Source organism: Pseudophryne corroboree, chromosome 4 (assembly GCF_028390025.1).
Source record: "Pseudophryne corroboree isolate aPseCor3 chromosome 4, aPseCor3.hap2, whole genome shotgun sequence".
In the NCBI taxonomy this organism is placed as follows: Eukaryota; Metazoa; Chordata; class Amphibia; order Anura; family Myobatrachidae; genus Pseudophryne; species Pseudophryne corroboree.
Window position 1 is genome coordinate 662,318,822 of NC_086447.1, and position 22,711 is coordinate 662,341,532.

General features: G+C 41.9%; 1 protein-coding gene across 2 annotated transcripts in view; it reads right to left on the minus strand.

Moving 5' to 3' along the window:
* The window catches only part of KIF26B (kinesin family member 26B), a 707,075-nt gene that overhangs the window by 474,303 nt on the left and 210,061 nt on the right, over window positions 1–22,711 (minus strand). The window contains exon 1 of one of the 2 annotated variants that reach the window (XM_063917810.1): window positions 907–962. The exons of the other annotated variant lie outside the window; for it this stretch is intronic. The gene's annotated coding sequence lies outside the window, so the exon portion shown is untranslated. Of the gene's footprint in view, window positions 1–906; window positions 963–22,711 lie in introns of those variants that run through there. 2 annotated transcript variants of the gene reach the window in all.

Sequence of the window (22,711 nt, forward strand, 5' to 3'; positions counted from 1 at the left end):
CTCCTGTTATCAAGAGGAGGCGGCAGCATTTCTGCAGACATGTAAGTGACGTTTACTGTATCCTAATGAAATGCTTTTTATAAAGTCTACTGTATATTATGTTCTGTAAGTGTACAGAATTTAATATATATGTTATTTGATATACAGTAAGAACACCATAAGTTATGGCAATCAATTTTAACTGCAGCAAGATGAGAATCTTTAGCTTACACAAGAGTAAAATTATTTGTAGGTTTCAAATTGTCAACATCCTGATCATTGTGGCTATACCTGTCAATACCACGGTTCCCCAGCAGGGGCAGCATTAATATGTAAATTAACTATACTGAAAAATTATATATTAAAATTACACTTTTACACACAATATATTTTTGACCAATTGTCTCCATAGTGGGCAATCAAGGTGATAATTCAATAGCCGGAAAGCACTACTAGTCTACTACGTAACTGATCTATAAATCACTGTGACGTTCCTTGTGCAGGAGAGAAGGACAGCAACGTGTATGCTGACGCTAATGCCTGACTTGGAAGGAAATAGGCAGGAGACGGCACAAAAGCCACCTCAGTCTGTCTAGCAAGCACATGTCAGCAGGTCAATACTGCCAATCATTCCTGATCCCAAAAAGGCAAGTCAAAGTCATATACCAAAGGCAATAAATGAGTTATATTATGGTCGGTTATCAACGTCATCTCCGAACACTGGGTAGATAGAAAACATTTCCAGCAAGTCCTAATGATTAACTCTTGTACTCCCACTACACCCACACTGTATATACTGTATATAGCTCTCTCTCTCTCTCTCTCTCTCTATATATATATATATATATATATATATATATATATATATATATATATATAAACACACACACATGCTGCATACTATGATTTTATAGTACATTGTCATACCTCCTAACATGACCATCTCCAGGAGAGATAGAATGCTCTGCTTCTGGACTTTTCTCTGAATGAATGATTATCTGCACCTGTTTTGAACAGGTTAATGGATAAGAAAGGTGTTTCAGGACAGGTGATGGCAATCATAAATTAATACCCCTTTCACACCGCAGCTTGTACCCGGTAATTTGCCGTTTTTACTGGCTTCCTAAACGGTTCGAGCTGCGATGTGAAAGGGTCACCTTCAATTTACCGTTTACAAAATACCGGTATTTTGAAACGGTAAAAAAGCAGGGTCCTACCCGTTTCAGACCCGTTTAATTGTGCAGTGTGAAAGGGTCTGAAACGGTATTTGCAAGCCCCAGAAGGTGATAGGCTGTCTCCATGTGTGATCTCACCAGGCAGAAGCAGGAAATAAACATTTAAAATGACAACCACTGTTTTGTATGGGTGAAACGGGTTCAGTGTGAAAGGTACCAAAACGGTAATGAAATGGTAATATACTGGTTACAACATGCTATGTGAAGGGGGTTTAACTGCTCAGACCCGTTTTAAGAACCGTTTAAAGAACCGTTTCAAAAGCAGGTTTTGCGATGTGAAAGCAGCATAAGAGGGACGCCTAGGAGCAGAGCATTCTGTCCCTCCTGGTGTGGGTCATGTTGGGAGGTATGCATTGTGTTTGCTTTATTAAAAAAACAACAAAATATTAGTACTATATTTATATTAAAATACAATACATACATTTATATTCACAATGTTCTGTTGCAGCTGGTTTCAAAATCGTGATTCAATTATAATGATTATGTAATTTATGCACTTGTATTTTGGCTGCCTGACTACTGTTATACAAGCACAAACACTAAATAATACAGATGGGCCCTCATTCCGAGTTGATCGCTCGCAAGGCGAATTTAGCAGAGTTGCTCAGGCTAAGCCTACGCCTACTGGGAGTGTATCTTAGCTTCTTAAAATTGCGACCGATGTATTCGCAATATTGCGATTACTAACTACTTAGCAGTTTCAGAGTAGCTTCAGACTTACTCGGCATCAGCGATCAGTTCAGTGCTTGTCGTTCCTGGTTTGACGTCATAAACACACCCTGCGTTCGCCCAGACACTCCCCCGTTTCTCCGGCCACTCCTGCGTTTTTTCCGGAAACGGTAGCGTTTTTATCCACACGCCCCGAAAACGCCGTGTTTCCGCCCAGTAACACCCATTTCCTGTCAATCACACTACGATCGCCGGAGCAAGGAAAAAGCCGTGAGTAAAAATACTATCTTCATTGTAAAATTACTTGGCGCAGTCGCAGTGCGATTATTGCGCATGCGTACTAAGCGGAATTTCACTGCGATGCGATGAAAATTACCGAGCGAACGACTCGGAATGAGGGCCATGGTCTACTACTGTCTTTTCCAGTCATCACCCATTCCAAACAATGCATGTTTTCAAGATTTCTATGTGACCAGGTAGGATAATTGCTGACAGATTAAATCACCTGTACATGATAAAAAGAAATCCTGAAAAATGAGACACACTGTGGGGAAATCATTTAACGGGCGCCCATCGGAGCAATTTAAATGTCGTCCCCGTCAGGCGCGAGTGCCACATGTGGGCACCCATTTGTACTGGGTTTAGCCGTGATTTCAGCTCGCACCTTGTGGCAACTGCAGGGTAGAACAATTGAATCACCCCCCCACTGACTTATGCTGACTTAGCAGCACTGCATTCTGCTGTACTTTTTTGACAATAACATTATACACTCAAATGATTGGCAGTGTTTTCAGAGAAAATAAACTATAAGCATATTGAGATATAGAAATATTTAACTTTTATGTACTATAAGTAAAGCATAACAGATGGAGAATAACAACTTGAAGGGCCTCTCAACCCAAAATTTCAGGCTGAATGCTTGAATCTTCACTATAGGTGGGGTGGTTACATCATGCTGGATCCATAGCAGGCTATCACTTCCCATAAAAAAGGAGAAGCACTATTTAAAAAAATAAAAAAAACTGAATTCATCTATTTTAATTAAGAAACATCTGTTGGGAGCAGGCTTTCTAACCCTGATGAAAACCACATGAGGATTTGGGAGGAAGCAGGCTTTTTGCTTTGAAACTGCATTAACACTTCATGTAGCCTTTTTAATTGTACAGCAAGGTGCCAAGATGTCCTTATTAGTCCCCATGTCAACCCGGAGACACAGCAGGGATGTGGACTCCCTTAAAATGTAACTTCAAAACTTTATCATACAACAATATATCTTACATAGTATATGTGTATTGTTTATTTTTAAAGTCTGTCCTACAATATTTAAATCTGTTTTATTACAACAGTGCTATGTGTACATGCAGTGCTATTATTGTAGGAAAATAGGTTCAGGGACTGTGGGCGCAGCTGAAGTGGGCAGTGATGTGGGTGGAGCTACCAAAGGGGTGGGGCATAAATTGGTACATACACTTTTTTTTAAAACCCATAATGCCCCAGTAGTGCCATATATACACATATCCCCAGCAGTGCCAAATATACACATAATGCCCCCAGCAGTGCAGTATATACACATAATGCCCCCAGTAATGCCAGTTACACATTGCCCCCAGTAGTGCCACTTACACATTGCCCCCAGTACTGCCAATTACAGATTGCCCCCAGTGGTGCCAATTACACATTTCCCCCAGCAATGACAGTTACACATTGCCCCCAGTAGTGCCAGTTACACACTGCCCCAGGTAATGCCAGTTACGCATTGTCCCAGGTAATGCCAGTTTCACATTGCCCCTGGTAATGCTAGTTGCACATTGACCCCAGTAATGCCAGTTGCACATTGCCCCCGGTAATGCCAGTTGCACATTGCCCCCGGTAATGCCAGTTGCACATTGCCCCCGGTAATGCCAGTTGCACATTGCCCCCAGTAATGCCTGTTACACATTGCCCCCGGTAATGCCAGTTGCACATTGCCCCCGGTAATGCCAGTTGCACATTGCCCCCAGTAGTTCCAGTTACACATTGCCCCCAGTAGTTCCAGTTACACATTGCCCCCAGTAATGCCAGTTAGACATTGTCCCCAGTAATGCCAGTTACACATTGTCCCCAGTAGTTCCAGTTACACATTGTCCCCAGTAGTTCCAGTTACACATTGCTCCCAGTAATGCCAGTTACACATTGTCCCCAGTAATGCCAGTCACACATTGCCCCCAGTAATGCCAGTTACACATTGTCCCCAGTAATGCCAGTCACACATTGCTCCCAGTAGTTCCAGTTACACATTGCCCTCAGTAGAGCCACCACACATTGCCCCCAGTAATAGAGCTCACCCCATCGCTGCTGTCGATGCTGCCTCCGCGTCTCCTGTCTGAGCCAGAGGGGAGAAGAGCGTAGCGTGCATCTCTCCTTCCCCTTGCTGTGTCCAGTCTCCAGCGGCCATTTGAAACATGGTGTCGGCTTGTGAGCCAATCAAAGCTCGCGGGACGGCAGCCAATCAGGAACTACCCGCTGCGGGCCCATGAGCTCTGACTGGCTGCTGGATATGGGACACAGCGAGGGAAAGGAGAGACGTGCGCCACTCTCTCCTCCCCTCAGACAGGGGAATCAGAGGCAGCAGCGACAGCAAGGAAGTGCCGGGCCGCAGACGTGTGGCACTTCTGTGTTAATTAGCAGCAAATATTTTAATTTGGAATGAGACTATTCCTGCTATGTACTTTTAGGGACAGAGTTACTGACATTTCTGAAAGGCTCCTCCAGGGAATCTGAAGTTGCTTATGTGCACAGTGCTAGATTTAGGAGTCAGCCAGAGGCTGCAGGCGCAGGATCCCACTTCTGTGAGTTATCCTCCAGGGCCGTAACTAGGTGTGTGCCGATGGTGCCTTGCCCACAGCGCATATTCACTGTAGGCGCACCATCCGGCATCACCACCCGCACGGCCGCTCAATAAGAATTAATCTACCAGGACCCAGGAGGCGCCCACCGCACCGCAGCTCCGCACGAGTGAAGAAACAGGAAATAAACTACAGCTCCCAGCAGCCCTTGCTGCAGGAAGCTGTAGTTTATTTCCTGTTTCATCACTCAGTCAGCGTGGGTTCGGCATGTGATGCTGCCCCCGCGCTCTTACTGTTGCCGGCCACCCAGCGCAGCACTGCAGGAGAGGAGACAGAGAGACAGCCCTCACTGCTGGGAGCTGAGCTCTCCGGCTGTCAGGGGGCGGAGCCAAGCTCAGGCAGACGTTACAGACAGAAGGCCCACACTCCGGAGGAGCAGAGGTGACAGGAAGTGTGTAAGTCTGTCTCTCTCTCTTCCAGCTCTCTCCTTCATCTCTACCGCTGTATAACACTCTCCCCTCTACCTTCTCTCCCCCTGTGTAACACTCTCCCCTCTACCTTATCTCTCCCCCTGTGTAACACTCTCCCCTCTACCTTATCTCTCCCCCTGTGTAACTCTCCCCCTACCTTATCTCTCCCCCTGTGTAACTCTCCCCCCTACCTTATCTCTCCCCCTGTGTAACTCTCCCCCTACCTTATCTCTCCCCCTGTGTAACTCCCCCCCTACCTTATCTCTCCTCCTGTGTAACTCTCGCCCCTATCTTATCTCTCCCCCTGTGTAACACTTACCCTACCTTATCTCTCCCCAAGTGTAACCCTCTCCCCCTGTATAACTCTCCCCCCTACCTTATCTCTCCCCCTGTATAACACTTCCCCTACCTTATCTCTCCCCCTGTGTAACTCTGCCCCCTACCTTATCTCTCCCCATGTGTAACCCTCCCCCCACCTTATCTCTCCCCCTGTGTAACACCCCCCCCTGTGTAATTCTCACCCTTACCTTATCTCTCCCCCTGTGTAACTCTCCCCTACCTTATCTCTCCCCCTGTGTAACTCTCCCCCTACCTTATCTCTCCCCCTGTGTAATTCTCACCCCTACCTTATCACTCCACCTGTGTAACTCACCCCTACCTTCTTTCTCCCCCTGTATAACACGCTCCCCTACCTTATCTCTCACCCTATATAACACTATCCCCTACCTTATCTCTCACCTTCTTGTATAACACGCTCCGCTATCTTATCTCCCCCCTGTATAATCTCCCCTATCGTATATGTCCGCCTGTATAACACTCTCCCCATAAAATCTCTCCCGCCATATAACACTCTCCCCCACCTTATCTCTCACCCTGTATAACTCTCCCCTACCTTATCTCTTACCCTGTATAACACTTCCCCTATCTTATCTCTCCCCCTGTATAACACCCTCTCCTTCCTCCTCGTTCCATCTGTATAACACCCTCTCCTTCCTTCTCTCTCCCTCTGTATAACACTCTCTCCTTCCTCTTCGCTCCCTCTGTATAACGCCCTCTCCTTCCTTCTCTCTACCTCTGTATAACTCTCTCCTTCCTCTTCTTTCCCTCTGTATAACACCCTCTCCGCGCTCCCTCCATATAACACTCTCTCCTTCCTCCGTGCTCCCTACGTATAACACCCTCTTCCTCGTCTCTGCCTCTGTATAACACGCTCTCTCCTTCATCTTCTCTCCCTCTTTATAACACCCTCTTCTTCCTCTTCTCTCCCTCTGTATAACTCTCTACTTCCTCCCCTCTCTCTCTCTCTGTATAACACTCTCTCCTTCCTCCATGCTCTCTTCGTATAACACTCTCTCCTTTCTCGTCTCCTTCTCTGTATAACACCTCTTCTTCCGCCTCTCTCTCCTTCCTCCTCTCTCCCTCTGTATAACTCTCTCTGTTTAACACTCTCTCCTTCCTCCGCGCTCCCTCCATATAATACTCTTTCCTTCCTCCATGCTCCCTTCGTATAACACTCTCTCCTTTCCCGTCTCCTTCTCTGTATACCACCTCTTCTTCAGCCTCTCTCCGTCTGTATAACACTCTCTCATTCCTTCTTGCTCCCTCTGTATAACAGTGCCACCTTTCTCCTGGATCTGATGCTCCGCCCCCCTGCAGTGTCTCTAGGGAGAGACATGATGACATGGGGGTTGAGGAGGAGGCATTCCAGCTCACAGTGCAGCAGCCCAGTGAGCCTGGAGTCAGACCTCCGGTGACCTTTTCCCCACCTGCCGTCAGTCACAGAGCTTGGGGTGGTGAGTGATGTATAAAACAAGAATGTTATTTTATATTTCTCTACCTGGAGTAATGTGTAAAATGGGACTCTATCTGGTGTAAAGTGTGTAAGTGGCGCTACTGTGCGGTGTAATTTGAGTACTGGAGACTACTGTGCAGCGTAATATGAATTGGTAATATTTTGTGGTCACACCTCTTCCCCTAGAAGCCATGCCCCTATAGTTTTGGCGCGTGCCTACGATGCGCGCTGGCCCTGTTTTAAATATTGAGGGGGGGGCGCCGATGCTATTTCTTGCACGCAGCGCTAAAATGTGTAGCTACGGCACTGTTATCCTCCATAGGCTGAAAGCGATTTACTCCATCTGAGGATAGTGTAAAACTTATGGGGCCAAACTTCGAAATGCTTCACTTTTCTGCATTTGGTACAGTGCAATAGGGATCAGACTGTAGTCTCGATTGATAATAATAGGGACTACGATCTAGAGTGCTTATTAGTCATTTCAGGAGATTTCACACATTATGCGGTTAGTACATTGCAGGAATAAATAAATGTATGTAGAAACTGCTGTTTCTGCATAATTTTATAAAAATGTCCTTGACACATAGGCCCCCTAATTATGTTAAAAACTACAGCGCACTATTTGTAGATAGGGCAGTATATATAAACAAGGCAGCAATTAGCAATTAAGAATTAAGCATTATTTTAAGTTGCAGACTGAAAGCAATGTAATAATAATGGTAGAAAATATAGCCTTCAGTTGTCATATAATGCTCTGTAGTGTTCTTTTCGGCTAACTCAGCCAAAAATCCCCAAGGCAGCTTTCAAGATCTCAGATGTACATTCTCAATGAACCCATTCAGTGTGAAGAGTTAACAAACAGATATTCTCCAACAAGAAACAAGTCCCTCGCCCCCTTATGTAGACATCTCGCAGGATATCTACTGTGTACATAAAGGAAGACACTTAATAAATGCTGGGCTCAAAACGGCAGGATATAAGTGGCCTCCCAGTGCTAATCAGCAAGCTTAGGCTAACCTTAGCTCCCTACTAGGATGTCAGTTGAATAGGTTAAGTGCTGACAGGCCAAAGAGGGCCTCAGCCCCTTCACTTGTGTGGTCTGGTGAGGTCTAAGATTACATACCTCTATAAATATTTCCAAAGTGACTTAACAACAACAAGAGTGAGGAAATAGGCAGAGTGGTATACACTACGGATAGTAACCCTAGCAATGTCCTCATATCACTGATATAGGGCGCTACAGTTACTGGTGAGGTGAAAGACCTGTGTACTGTAGCTGGAAGGCTATGTGGGAGAGCTGTGTGCTGAGCGAACCGCTCAGCACACATCTCTCCCTCCACTCAGCACAGCGCGATGTGTGCTGAGCGTGCGGGGGAGACGGGGGGGGGGGCGCGCATTTCACCCAGCAGGTGAAACGAGCGACCTGCTAGATTGGCCTGCATGCAGGCCAATCTAGCACCAGTAATAGCGATGTGCGGGGCTGCGCATCGCTATCGCTGTGAGGGCTACACACGGAGCGCTCATGCTTAAAATCTAAGCAATCTAGTCAGATTGCTTAGATTATTGCTCCGTGAGTACCCCCCTTTAAAGGTCCCTTTAATCTGTTGTAACTCAGATCAGATAAGTGGCTGCAGACTCAAAGGCTGCACAATACACAGGACAAGGTACACAATTACAAGACTGTATATAAAACTTCCTTCTACTGTAGCTGCTGTGACTGTGTGTAACATTGAATTTATAGTCCTTTTCTCCTAGTAAAGACCAGGCGGTGTGATGGTTTAACATACAAGGTATTACTGTACATGTGCATTACGTACTTGTAATAATACGAAATAATACCAAATAGTAAATTACAGTGATTTCCAGGCAGACACTGTAACATAGCATTTCGTATACACATACAGCCGCAGTCACACACAGAATATAGGAATGCCGCATATCAGTTTAATCAGTATAAACTGCTTGTGTGTCCTATTCGCATAGCAATGCGAGACACATTTAAATGGACAAAGTCACACACAAAGTAGCTTGGTGCCACCGAGTCACGCCAATACAATGGCTGTTTAACATGACTGCAGCAAGAATATAGGAGGACACATCTGTACATATTGCAGCAAGATGGAAATCTATATCCTGAAGTGTGGAGTCCCCTAAAATTGCTGGTTAGCACTGGGTTGTAATCTCTATGGTAATTATGTCTGTACAAAAAGATGCTGCCCCCTGGGTAGAAACTGTGCTGATAGCAGTAGGGCTCTTCCCAACACTGCTGAGCTGGGTGATGGAGTAATACTATGATTCATTTTAGAGAATGGTGCGCTACAGGTTATGCCCAATTTTAATGGACACCAGGGCACACATATCAATTGGCAGATTCAATTAGCCACAGGCTTTACCACGCGGAACTCCCGGGTTATGTGCCCAGAGCTATTCCATTCCTGCCCATTATAGGTCAGAGGGTGCCCTTTACAAATATTTTTCCCCGGAGGTTGCGAGGAAAAAATTCACATGAAGAGCCTAACTCATGTTTGTACGCAATGGCCGATTATCACGCAATGAAGCGATTATTGGTAGACTGCACATGTGCTGCGATCGCAGTGCGCATGTGCAAAGCTCCCGCTGCGATCTGGTTGGCAATGAATTTCATGGAAAAGAGGTTGTCAGGAAGTGACCGTTACGAGGTGTTAACAGAGAGTTTACGGGGAGTTGTTGGGAAAACGTAGGCGTAGCCATAAACCAACCCTTAGCATCGATGTTCCTCATTTTTGTGTATAGGCTGCGAATACGTATGCAGTTGCAAATGAGTTTGCGATGGCTCTGGTGGGTGTCTCTTTTCATCTCTGGGCGGCATCTTCACTAGCTAACATAAGCAGTTCCATAGCCTAGAAAATCACAATTGCATTTGTGCACAAACATGAATTATGCCGTAAGTGCACCCTCAGGGCTAGTCGTGGGCATACGGCGTGCAGAAACTGAATACCTCCAGCACTTGACACAGGGTCTAAATCTATTTGTGGGCTAACCGCAGGAAATAACTGAATATTTCCAGGCACTTAACCTGGAAGCCAAAGCATGCGGTAAAGCCCACGGCTAATTGAATTTTACCCCAAATATTTTAACATCTCATTAAACAAATACTCCACCCACTTTACCCTCTTTGAGAATAATAAATGGGTAAAAGTGGATTGCATTTGTTCAGTAAAATACTAAAACATTAGATGTTTGTGTCAGTATCTTAATTTTAATGTTTTTTTTTATTACATATGCACTGCTGGTCCAAGGGGGCCTTGATTTTCCAAGTTTACCAGCATGCCCTGGCTGGCTACCATTAAAATTGGGTATGACAGGGCTATGCTGGGACAGGTAGTGTGGCAGTAAAAAATATATTTCTTGTAATAGTAATGATTATTAATGTAATAACAGTTCTTATATTATCTATCTTTCTATATACAGATGAGGACATTGGTACCCTTTCCACGAAAAAGGAACCTATACTTTTCTCGGAAATAGCTTAAAACTAACAAAAATAATTGCCATCCATCACTGTTTACTCCATATTTAATAGAATTCAGAATTTGATTTTTGATTCAACAGTATACTTTCAATAATAAAAGAATGAAAATGGCATGGATAAAAATTATGGGACCCTTAACCTAATATTTTGTTGCACAACCTTTGGAGGCAATCGCTGCAACGAAGTTATTTCTGTAGCTCTCAATGAGACTTCTGTACCTGGCCCACTCTTCCTGTGCAAACTGCTCAAGCAGTCTCAGGTTTGATGGGTGCCTTCTCCAGACTACATGTGTCAGCTCTTTCTATAGATGTTCAATAGGATTCAGATCAGGGCCCATAGAAGGCCACTTCAGAATAGCCCAATGTTTTGTTTTTATCTAAGGTGCTTTTAGCTGTGTGTTTTAGTCATTGTCCTGTTGGAGGACCCATAATGTCTTGGTAGTCTTGACATTTCATTGTGCCCTGCATATTCAAGGCACCCCATGCCAGATGCAGCAAAGATAGCCCCAAAACATAACTGAGCCTCCCCCATATTTCACAGTAGGTATGGTATTCTTATCTTTAAAAGCTTAATTTTCTCATCTATGAACATAGAGCTGATGTGATTTGCCAAAAAAGCTCCACTTTTGACTCTCTCCAAAGGACATTCTCCCAGAAGCATTGTGTCAATATGCATTTTAGCAAATTACACTGTGGCTTTTCATGTTGTTTTTTTCCCAGAAGTGGATTTCTCTTCTTCCATGGAGCCCACTGTCACTGAGAAAGCGTTGGCTGGTGCAATCAGACACTGATTTACCTTGACCTTGGAGTTCAACATGAATTTCTTTGAAAGTTTTCCTTGGCTCTTTTTCTACTTTTCTCATTATCCTTATATTCAATCTGATGTATGGCTATAGTTCCATGGGCTTCTTATAATATTATGATTAATAATAATAATAATAATAATAATAAAAAAATATTTGCTTATTATAGACTTTCCCTTTAAAATGCTTATCTATACTTTTCTGATCTCCTCAGACCACTCTCTCCTCTGCTTTCTCTGGCCCATTATCTGTGTGGTGCACACAATGACACCAAACAGCAGAGTGACAACTTTTCTCCATTCTAAGAGAATTGAATTTGTGTTAACCCTGTTCTGCTACTACAAGCCTAGGTTTCAGGCACTAGTACTGTTTACATTTTTGGAGGTGACCCCGCACATTTTTATTCCAATTTAAAGAAAACAGAACAGTACTCCAGTGATTGAAGAGATTCTTGCACCTCTAAAAAACACAAATTTTTGGAGTGGTTTGGCCTTTTGGAAACCATAAGATATTGTCTGTAAGTTTAGTTTAAAATAGGATCTTTAGTAAATTCCATTGTGTGGAAATGAACCTTGTCATCAAGCCGGCACTTACTAAATTTTTTCCCTGTTATTTGTGAATAACTTAAGTCTGTTCTGATGATCACTGCAAAGTCATATAAAGCCATTCAGTACTACAAATCCATTACTACTTACTAATAATTAATCTGTATGATTTGGTAACCCCTGCATTTTCAATACTTCTCCATTGTCTTGAATAAATTGTTTATTATCAGGAGGGATTCTCTTGCATATACTTAAATTGTCATGCCAAAATAAACTCTCAGTGAACCAAACGACAAAAAAAAACTGACAATGTGCAAAATTTCCCATATTAAGGAAAATTTTCTGATGTTGGAAACTAGATTTAAACTCATCAATTAGGTGAAAATCAATCTTCTTAGTCTTCCATTGGTTTTCTACTATTTTCCAGAAGCAGACTTTAAAAACAAGAAGTCCGCAGAGAGTACAAGACCATTCATTATTATTCAAAGATGCACTTTAATTCAGTTTTATCATTACACTGATCACTTGGCTTCTTTTGGTTAGTTTTTTTCCTTCAGTATATTACTAATAGCTTTAATAAAGCAAGTAGTATACAGATATGTAATGGTATTTCATAATGTTATGCATGTTTTCAGCTCTGCTGAGCACCTAAGAGCACTTAGCTGGCACTCCTGGACACCTTTCTGATTCCCAACACAATCAGGACACCGGTTACAAGTTTAACCATTTATGTAAACGCTGTATGAATGCTGTAATTACCTATTGATTAAGTAAAGTGACAGTACATCAGAAAAGTAAATGCCATTGCTGCTTAGCCAACTTTAATTAGTAGCCATGAAAGGTTTCTGCTTTATGTGCCTCAAGATCACAAGAAGCCCAATTATTGGCACAATGTTAGCGGTTAGACTCATTAATCTTCAGTGAGTATTCATCATGTGTCTGTCACAATGCAGAAACATTTTACTACACTTTCATTGTCAAAGGTCACTATGCAGTGCCATTAACCGTATCTTCACCAATCAAGAGACAGAATGACCGTATGAGGTATATTTGTAGAAAAATATAAAGGAAAAAGGAATAACATAATATTCAACAAATGCTAATGAGAGTTGGTTTGAAGTGCTGGCTTGATATTAGAGTTGCAAAGGTTTATATTACATCAATATCCCATCACTTTTGAAACTAAATGTATTTTTCATTATGCTGAAAATACAATAGAGCTTACTGCTATAACAAATAGGTGCAGGAAGTCAGGGTGTTATTCACTTTACTTTTGTGGACTGTTCATCAGACTTCGCCTCTAGAAGAAGACTACTTATCTTTTTACACATGTGTATGCATCGGGATCCGGTCAGGATCACGGCAGTTGGGGTCCCGACAGTCAGAACACTGATGCCAGAATCCTGACACTACGCGGAATGCCGACCCTGGCATCCCGAGTAGGGTCACCAGCCTTTCACCGGAATCCCGAACGAGAATCTGCCAGACAGTCTGACAGGTAAGCCCAGAGGGGTGGGGGGATTAGGCCGGAGGATAGGTTTAGGCTGCGGGGGGAGGGTTAGTGCTAGGCTGAGGGCCAGAGGAGTTAGGTTTAGGCTGTGGGGGGGGGGGTAAGTTTAGGTTGCGGGAAGGGGGACTTAGGTACCACTGGGAAGGGTTAGGGTCGGAGGACTAGGTTTAGGCTGCTAGAAGGGAGGGTTACGGGGCAATTGGGGGAAGGTATGTATGCTTACCTTCACCTGTAGGGATTCTGATCTTCGGGATGCCGCGGTCAGTATTCTGATCGCCTGCATCCCATTTCAATCCCAACATGCATGCAACACCTAGTAATGTGACTACTTACTATCCTCTCAACATATATGTTCTAGAATAGATATACAACCACTAACTATACCATCCACATGTGCCTCCCCTAGATATGACTACTTACTATCCCCTCCACAGATTCCTCCCCTAGTTATGAGACTACTTACTTTACCATCCACATGTTTCCCCCTAGTTATGTGACTTCTTACTATCCCTTCCACATGTTTCCCCCCTAGTTATGTGACTATTTACTGTTCCCTCCACATGTACTTTCCCTAGATATATGATTATTTACGATTTGGTCAGGATTAATGGTGAATTCAATGCTGAGAAATACAGCATTACATGCAGGTACTTGTCCATCAGGAGGGCATCTGATTGGCTCCAAATTTATTCTTTGGCGGGACAACGACTCCAACAAGCATTTTATTCACACTTGCCTAACACTTTTGCACAGTATTGTGTGTGTGTGTGTGTGTGTGTGTGTGTGTGTGTGTGTGTGTATATATATATATATATATATATATATATATGTACACATGCACACACAGAAAGGGAAAGGGTGCAAAAATCCATTGCGTAGAAGTTAAAAAAATATATTTTCCAATAAGACCATTTATTAAGGAGACCTAATAAAAGGTAGTGTTATTGTTTTAATTTTTTTTATTACCACCAAGTCCCACAAGGGCTCTTTTCTCATATTTTCATCCTTTCTTCAGAGGTTGCCATCATTTGTAAATCACCTACGCAGTAAGTTTGGGAAAAGAGTGCTTTACTCCACTCACTATACACTCAGTGGCCACTTTATATATATATATATATATATATATATATATATATATATATATATATTTATAATACCCTCATTTGCCCCAAGAACATCCAGAATTCTTTGTGGTAAGGATTCAACACAGAATTAGATGTTGAGATTGAAGCTGTATAGGACAGAGGACTGGTGACTCTGGGAGGCATTGAAGTACACTAAACCAATTATTATTTCAATGGAGCCAGCTTGAGGTGAGTTATGCATTGGTGACATGATGCATTATGCTGCTAGAAGCCATTAGAAGATGGCCATAAAGCAATGCACATGGTCAGCAAAGCACTAGGGTAGGCTGTGGCATTCACACTGTGCTCAGTTAGTATTAAAATACCTAATATACTCCAACCAATCATTTTATATACCATTACACTGCCAAGAAGCTTAACACAAGGCAACAAGGCAATATGAATTAATGTTGTTTACACCAAAGTCTGACCCTACCATCTGCATGTAGTAGCAGAACTCAAGGCAGCATTTTTATAGTATTCATCTGTCCAGTTTTGGAGAGCCTCTGCACACTCTAGCCTTAGTTTCCTGGTGTAGCTGATAGGAAAGTAACCTGGTGTGGTCTTTTAGTGCAATAACTCCTCCACTTCAATGTCAAATGCTCTGTTGTAATACATGGTTATTTCTGTTATTGCCATCTTTCTGTCATATTGAATCATGTACAAATTATTTGTGAATATCCATATGGCATCAACAATTATTTTGTCAGTCACTTAGATTATATTTCTTCCCCATTCTGTTGTTTGACCAACAACTGAACATCTTGACCATATTTATATGCTTGTACACATTATCTTTCTGCTACATGACTGACTGATAAGCTATTTACATTAATAAGCAGATGTACGTTTGTATGAAATAAAGTGGCCACTGCATGTGTGTATACTTGATAATAAATAAGATCTGGGTAATATAGAAATAGGTGTGTGATAATACATAGTGTATGTTTTCTACAGATGTGATAAATTCTGTAAGGTTCCATGGGACAAGAATCAACTGCTAACAATAATATGTACTGCTTGAAATTGAAACCTATTATAAAGAATAATGTATCCCTTACTATAAAAAATGAATGTGACATCAGTGATGAGTAAGAAAACGTGATGATCATGTAGCTTATGCATATATTTCTAGAATTCAATGCAACTATGCAGAGAATGCAGCAACTTGCATCTCACACCTACCTGGATTGACCCAATTAAGTGGGAAATATTCCTCTGGAAATTTCATTATAAAGAAACGAATCATTAAAACAACAAAATGGGTTATCGGTGACAATATAACATAATATAACTCTCATTTGTGTCTTCAAATTAACCAATAAAATCCATATGGGTGACTACTGCTTATCCGCTCTAACTTTTCTCAATATTGATAATAATACAAGGATAGCATCTTGTACTGTGACTCTGGAGTGAGGACAGGAGGAATCTTTATGTGCGCCGCCAGACCCCAGCTGAGACAGCTAGAGGAGTTAGCCACCCATCTGCTTATCAGCAGGTGGTGTGTGAGGAAGAATGAGCTGAATCCATCACGTTACATGTGTCTTATCTTTGTCTGGAATGAGCTACTGAAGAGGAGCAGTTTGTAACAAGTTTCTGACAAGCCCTTTGTTACATAGAACATAGAATATGTTTCTATATTGGCTATATATAACCACAGATTCTTTTCTGCAGTAATCTTTGCAATTAAAATACAGGTTTTGGACAGATAAATGTAAACAATAGTTATCCACATAATTCCAGCAGCTTTGGTAAATCGGTGGGGTGTACATGATTACCAGGAATAGTATCACCTAGTAATATAGCAAATTACAGATAAAATGGAAACTGCTCAGATGTGAAAGTATTTATGTAAATTGACAAAATAAATCAGAAGGGACAAATTTTGCTTTACAACACTGATGGTATAGAGACAAAAAACAATACTGTTAGTTTGTGTCCGTCAGAGATTGGTAACATAGCATGTTCAGTGGTTTCATGGATGGGCGGCAGTAAGGTGTTCATGCAGGCCAAACAGCAGCTTAACCAATGGTTGGTTAGTCAGTTTCTCTAGGACATATCACTTTCCAGTCACAGAATAACCTGTTACCAATTTTGTAAATGTAGTATGATGTCAGAATCACTACGAATGTGGCCAAATAGGGGAAACTGCCCATTACAAGAGGGCGGGATATGTGACCCCTTTGAGGAGGATTAAGGTGACACTGGCCCCAAGTTGAACACTACTGGTCTATGGGGGGTTATTCAGACTCAGTAGCAGTTTTGCTAAAATTGCAAAGCTGCTACTGTTTAAAATCGCATGCTAGGGACCACCCAGCACATGGCAAGGCTACCGAGCATGTGTAGCGCCGCCCTGAAATCGCATTTCATATGTGATTGCATTGCAGATATTGGAAAATAGAAAATCGTCCGTTTGCGATTTCTCAAAACAACGACTGACTCTGAATGACGTGAGGTTCTGATGCTACTGAGAGCCAGCTCTAATCTTAATATGGCATCACCAATCCAAATGTGTATATATTCATATAAAACGTGTTCCCTATTCATAGATAGCAATGTACTGTTTTTTTTTATTTTGTTGTCGTTGTTGTTTGTTTGCTTTTATGTATATGTGAAAACAAAAGCCAGGTACACACTAGGCAATACACTCCATGAGCGATATCGCCAAGTATTTTCCCTACCCTCCTGGGCGGCCGATATAGTGTATACATACTGAATGATATCGCTAAAGATATTGTTCAGTGACGTCATTCCGCCAGCCTGAACTTGTTGTTTTGGCCGATATAGCCAAAATGGATCTGCATGCACGGACAACAACTATACATGAGTTTATCCTTATGAACTAAAAGCCTTAAGCTGGAAACACACTATAAGATCATCTGTCCAAGTTTTCTGGTTGGAACGAAAATTCAGTAATGTATGAGAGCAAATGACAATTGACCACTGGATAACAGCGAAAAATGGATGTTCAGACAAATTGGTTAAATCCATTTGATTTAACCAATTTATCCTAACAACCAATTTTGTCAATTTTCAGGCATTTTGAAACAAATGGTTGATTGTAATTTGCACCCATACATTACCAAATGTCTGCTTCAACCAGATGGACAGATAATCTCATACTACTATTTTAAATACTTATTTAAAATGCAAAACTATTGTCATAAACAAGCCATTACTAAAGCTGGGTAAACGATATCGTTCAGTTTCACCTTTTTGAGTGACATTGTTTGTAATATTGTCCATTGTGTACGCACTATATCGTTAACGAGGTGCGCCACTGTGGTTATTACCAATATTTCCCATAAGAATCAATTACACATTTCAAAAATCAGTATAATTCATGTCAGAGCAATAACAAAAAGGGTGGATTTTATATATGGTTATATGTATATTACGATTAACAGACACAAATAAGGAAATAAGTTTTGGTAGTATTAAAACCACACTAAATGTAAATATATAAAAGAGCATAGCAATGAGTTCTACCTACAGTTGATAAACACAAGTTGCTGTTTTCTCATTAAAGTCTGTAATTCTGGTAATTATCATTCTAACAGCTCCCTCTGTGCCAGGTACAAGGGAAGTGCATGTACCCTGCATGAAAAGGAAGTGCCATCAAAAAGTAAAGGATGCTTGCTGAACACTAATTGGTTAATGGTGTAAAAAAAAAACGTTGTGAGTAAATTATTCATAGAATAAACAGAAATAACCATTTCCCTCATCACTTTAGGCTGGGTCCTCCTAAAAGGTTTATATTGCCTCTAGTAATGCCATCTGACTGATGCATGCTTCCAGCATGACCTAATGCACCCAGTTATAATACACTTCACATGTAATAAGCTATTCAAAGGTGCAATGTTGCTGCAATCGTAAGGAAAATTCTGGTGAAATGGGCTTGGCTGGAAGGTATGTTGAAGTGGACTGGAAAACGCCCAAATCTGAGTTTAGAAGACAGTTGTGGCTGTTCACTGGCTAGAATTTAATCTGCATTATAATTATTCACTTTTATTTATAGCACCATCATACAGTCAGGGCTAGAGAGTCCAAAATATGTACATAGTTCTTGGGCAACCCTAAACTTACCGCTCCTTTTGGGTTGTATGAAGGGCCGTTTCCAGATAATTTGTCTCCCAGTGCAAACACTAAAAAATGTTGTCCGCCCTCCCACATATCCATTGTAAAAATTAAATATTTATGCGCGCCCAAAAAATGCCCTTTGCACTAATTTAGTAATTCCCCTTACCCCATATTATGCCTCACACAATTATGCCCCTGACACAATATTGTGCCTTAAATAGTAATGCTCCTTACAATTATGCAACACTACCTACTCGTTGTCAGGGGTTTGATGCTGCCGCCGCGGTCCCAACACTGCTGCGCTGTTTACCTTCCTCTGTCTCATAAAAGTCCCTCCCAAAATGGCCGCCGCCACCGCCGCCTCCTCTAGGCTATTTAGGGTAGGACATTTTCAACAGTATTCCATGTGGACAGTCAGACTGCATGGAATACTTTCTGAAACAGACAGTGGCCATGGTGCAGTCACCCTGGGTGATTGCCCAGCTAACCGGCCCTATAAACGGCCCTGATTATATGTCTTACAGACATATTGAGACTTAGTCTGGGTCGCACACAACTGGCTGCATTTACATACCACTTATGTCGTCATTAGTGTCACCACTTGTACCAGCTCCATGCTAGATGCAAAAGATCTGTCAGAAACAAGCCTCCCCTCCATATACTCACAACCCAGCAGGGCCGGATTAAAGGGGGGCAACAGGGACGGTCTTCCCGGGGCCCCCACATATTTGGGATTCCCACACAGTGCTATTTGAAACAGGAGTGTCCCATGGCAGCTCAGCTGTTTATTAACAGCTGCTGCTGAGGAGGTCCAGCTCCGTGTACATGCAGTCTTGCGAGATAGTGAAGTTAAATCCCGCGATACACAGACACTGAGCCGGCCGCGTCTGCTGCTCCAGAGCTACTGCTGCTGCTCCGGGACGTTCATCCAGGTGTTTGTTTGTTTGTTTGTGTGTCTGTCAAGTATAGTAGTGGCAGCAAGTATAGTAGTGGGGGCACGTTGTCTGTGGGCCATCACTTGCCTTAATCCGTCAATGTAACTTAGAACTTACACACACAACACCCCCCTAAATAGTATTAACATAAGAGATCTCCTGTAAGGGTAACAAAAAAGTACTTGTTCAACAAAATAATCTAAACTTATAAATTTTATCTAATTTGCATATAAGTGTTCTTTTTGGATTTTTCTTGTACATTATGTAGTCTACATAGTGTACTTTGCATATTATTTACCAACCATTATGAAACACTTCTTTCCTTGTTTAACTGCAATTGTTTTAATTCTGACTTAATAAGGTACAAGAACATAGCTGACAGATTTTCACTATACACATCTCAGTATACTGACAGCGACATCCCGGCCATCAGTATGCCGGCAGTGGGGTGATCGCTAGAAAGCCCCTTGCGTGCTTGCTGCGGGCACAGTGGCTCGCGGCTCTCACCACAGGTTATATTCTCCCTCTATGGGTGTAGTGGACACCCATAGAGGGAGAATCACCTACCTCGCTGGTATTCCGGCGGCAACATTTGACTGCTAGTTGGGATTCCGGCATCAGCACTGTGACCGCCGGGATCTTGACTAGCGGTATTCTAACCGCTTCTCCACATAACAGTGTCACAGCCTTAATACAAAAAAAGTATTTTCTTCTTACTAGAGTGGTACAACCCTGTCATAATGTCCTGAAATTATCAAAATGAAACGCATTGCAACAATTTTTGCGTATCTGACCCTCATTTTCAAATGTCCTTTACATATGTCTCATACAGACAGATGGAGAGTTGAGGTTCAAACATTAGTACAGCTATGGGGCAGATACACTAAATGCGGAAGCTGCCTCTTTTATGGGCCAAGGGGCTAATTCAGAGTCGCATACAATTCAGTCACGTTGTGTGCTTGAAAGAAAGATGTGGTTCTCCAACTGTATAATTGGTGTAACTATAATGGGTTAACCAGGTGGGCCCACACTGCACACCCTTCACCCATAATTATACTTACATCTCCAGAGTCCAGCGTTAGGTGCTGCAGAGCAGCAAACAATCACTAGGAAAATGGCACGGCAGCAGTGATTTCAACATGCAAACTAGAAATATCAACAGGAACATGGCACAAGAGCTATGTCCTTAGAGACCTGCATATGCGCAGTGGACCCTGGCACAGAGCCTGCAGATGGGCCCTCTCCTCTCTTAAACCGTCTATGAACTATATTCAGAGTCAGGTGCATCTATATGGCAGACTTCCACTACACAACTGATTGAGGAAGTAGCTGTCATTCTTATCAGTAAACATTTACAACAGCCTTGGTGCAAGAGATCCATCTGAAATCAGCCAGATCTGCGCATACACATCTCTGAATAGACCGTAATTCTGTCTATAGGCCAAAATCACACTTATCTTGAAAACACCCTATTGCCGCCCAGAAACACACATTCAGTCACAAGTGGAGACACAGCTGAGATGTGTATGAATCGCCCATAGTAACTTGATATTACAGGCTCCAATGCATGCAAGTTGCTTTAAAATCGCCAGATTCCTCAGCAGGGCAGACATGCATGCTACTCTGAATCAGGTTCTAAAATGTGGAAAATATTTAACAAACATAACCCATAATCAATTTTATACACATATCCTCAAAAAAAAAAAAAAACAGCACAAAAATCGGCTTTAAATGGTTCCAGTTAAAAGAAAACATATCATTCCAGCTGTAAAACCCAAAGAAGCAGTGAGAATCATCAGGTCTGCCAGGGCTGGTGCCTAGTTCCCCACACTGTTTTCCTTTGCAGACAGAGGTCTTGTTGTGTTGGAAAGGTGACAAAACTGACAGGACGGTGTAAGTGAAAAGAAATAATAATTGTTTGACCTTTGAATTCCGTAAGGACAGACAACCTCTTAGAGTAAATGTAAAGCAATTTGGGCCGGATATTCTAATTGGCCTACTAGGTCCTAATTTATGTATTCCTTGTTTCAAACTTTCACAGTTACCCCACTGTAGTGCTTGTGGTATTCACATAGACATAAAATGTCATGCATATTTCTATACAAAACACTATATAAAGTAGTACAAACATGGCACGTTTTATTAGTGTATATTAATAATGTTTTACCACTGCTCAGCTGTACTACAAATAACTTTTTAGTATTTTTTTATGGACTTTATGTGAGTTCTCTTTTGGGGCACATTATTTTCTTGAACCAGCATATTGATAAAGATATATTTTATTTCATGACAGTTGCACAGAGAAAAACGCCAAAAAGCATAAAACAAATCAGTAACTTAAATTATATCCCAATGCTATATTTACACACGAAATATAACACCCCAAAAATGACTGAGATGTAACGATCCATTCTGTCCTCATTTGCCAGGGAATAGCTGGTGTTTTACCAGGTACTGTATGGCACACCGTAATTAGATTGAGCTGTTTTTGCTTCCAAGTCATGGATTTTTAACATACAGTTCATTGTCAATTCCCTGACGGATCACCAATCATCATTGTCATAAGAATGGGGAATTAGACCTTAGATGTATGAGCCCTATAGCACCCAACCTGGTGAGAATTTCTCTTTAATTTGTGAGTGGTAGGAACACCTTCAAATGTTACAACATGTAACCCTACCCTCAATACCTTGAACGAGAGCTGTCTATGTATTCTATTAAGGGATGGTTACCTAATAGTTGTGCCTCCACTCAAGCTATGTGTAGTATTTAACTACCGTTAAGGCTTGCTTGAGTAAGCCTGATCTCTATCCTTAGGGGATGATTCCCTTATATCATAGATATATTATCTAATATACCTGTCTCTTTCTTCCAGGATCTTCAGATCAACTTCCAGACGGACCAGACACACATGGCAAGTATAACACTTTAATGACCAGTACCAAATGGATTAAGTATACATTAACATTTCATCAATTACACATTCCCCTTTAAGTCATTAATCCATGCTAACCCCCTGTCAATTAGGCCTATACACAGTACCTGCATGCAATACAACAAATCCTTTTTCTTTTCAAGACACCCTTAGGTGTTAGAGTGACCCGGGTACTCTTAATATGATAGTGCACTATAAGGGCCCATAAACTTCCTAAAAATAACAGCAGTTAATACAGAATGTCTGACACTATGTTTTAGTATCAACTATCAGTTCTCCCTTCAGTTAAAGAGAAA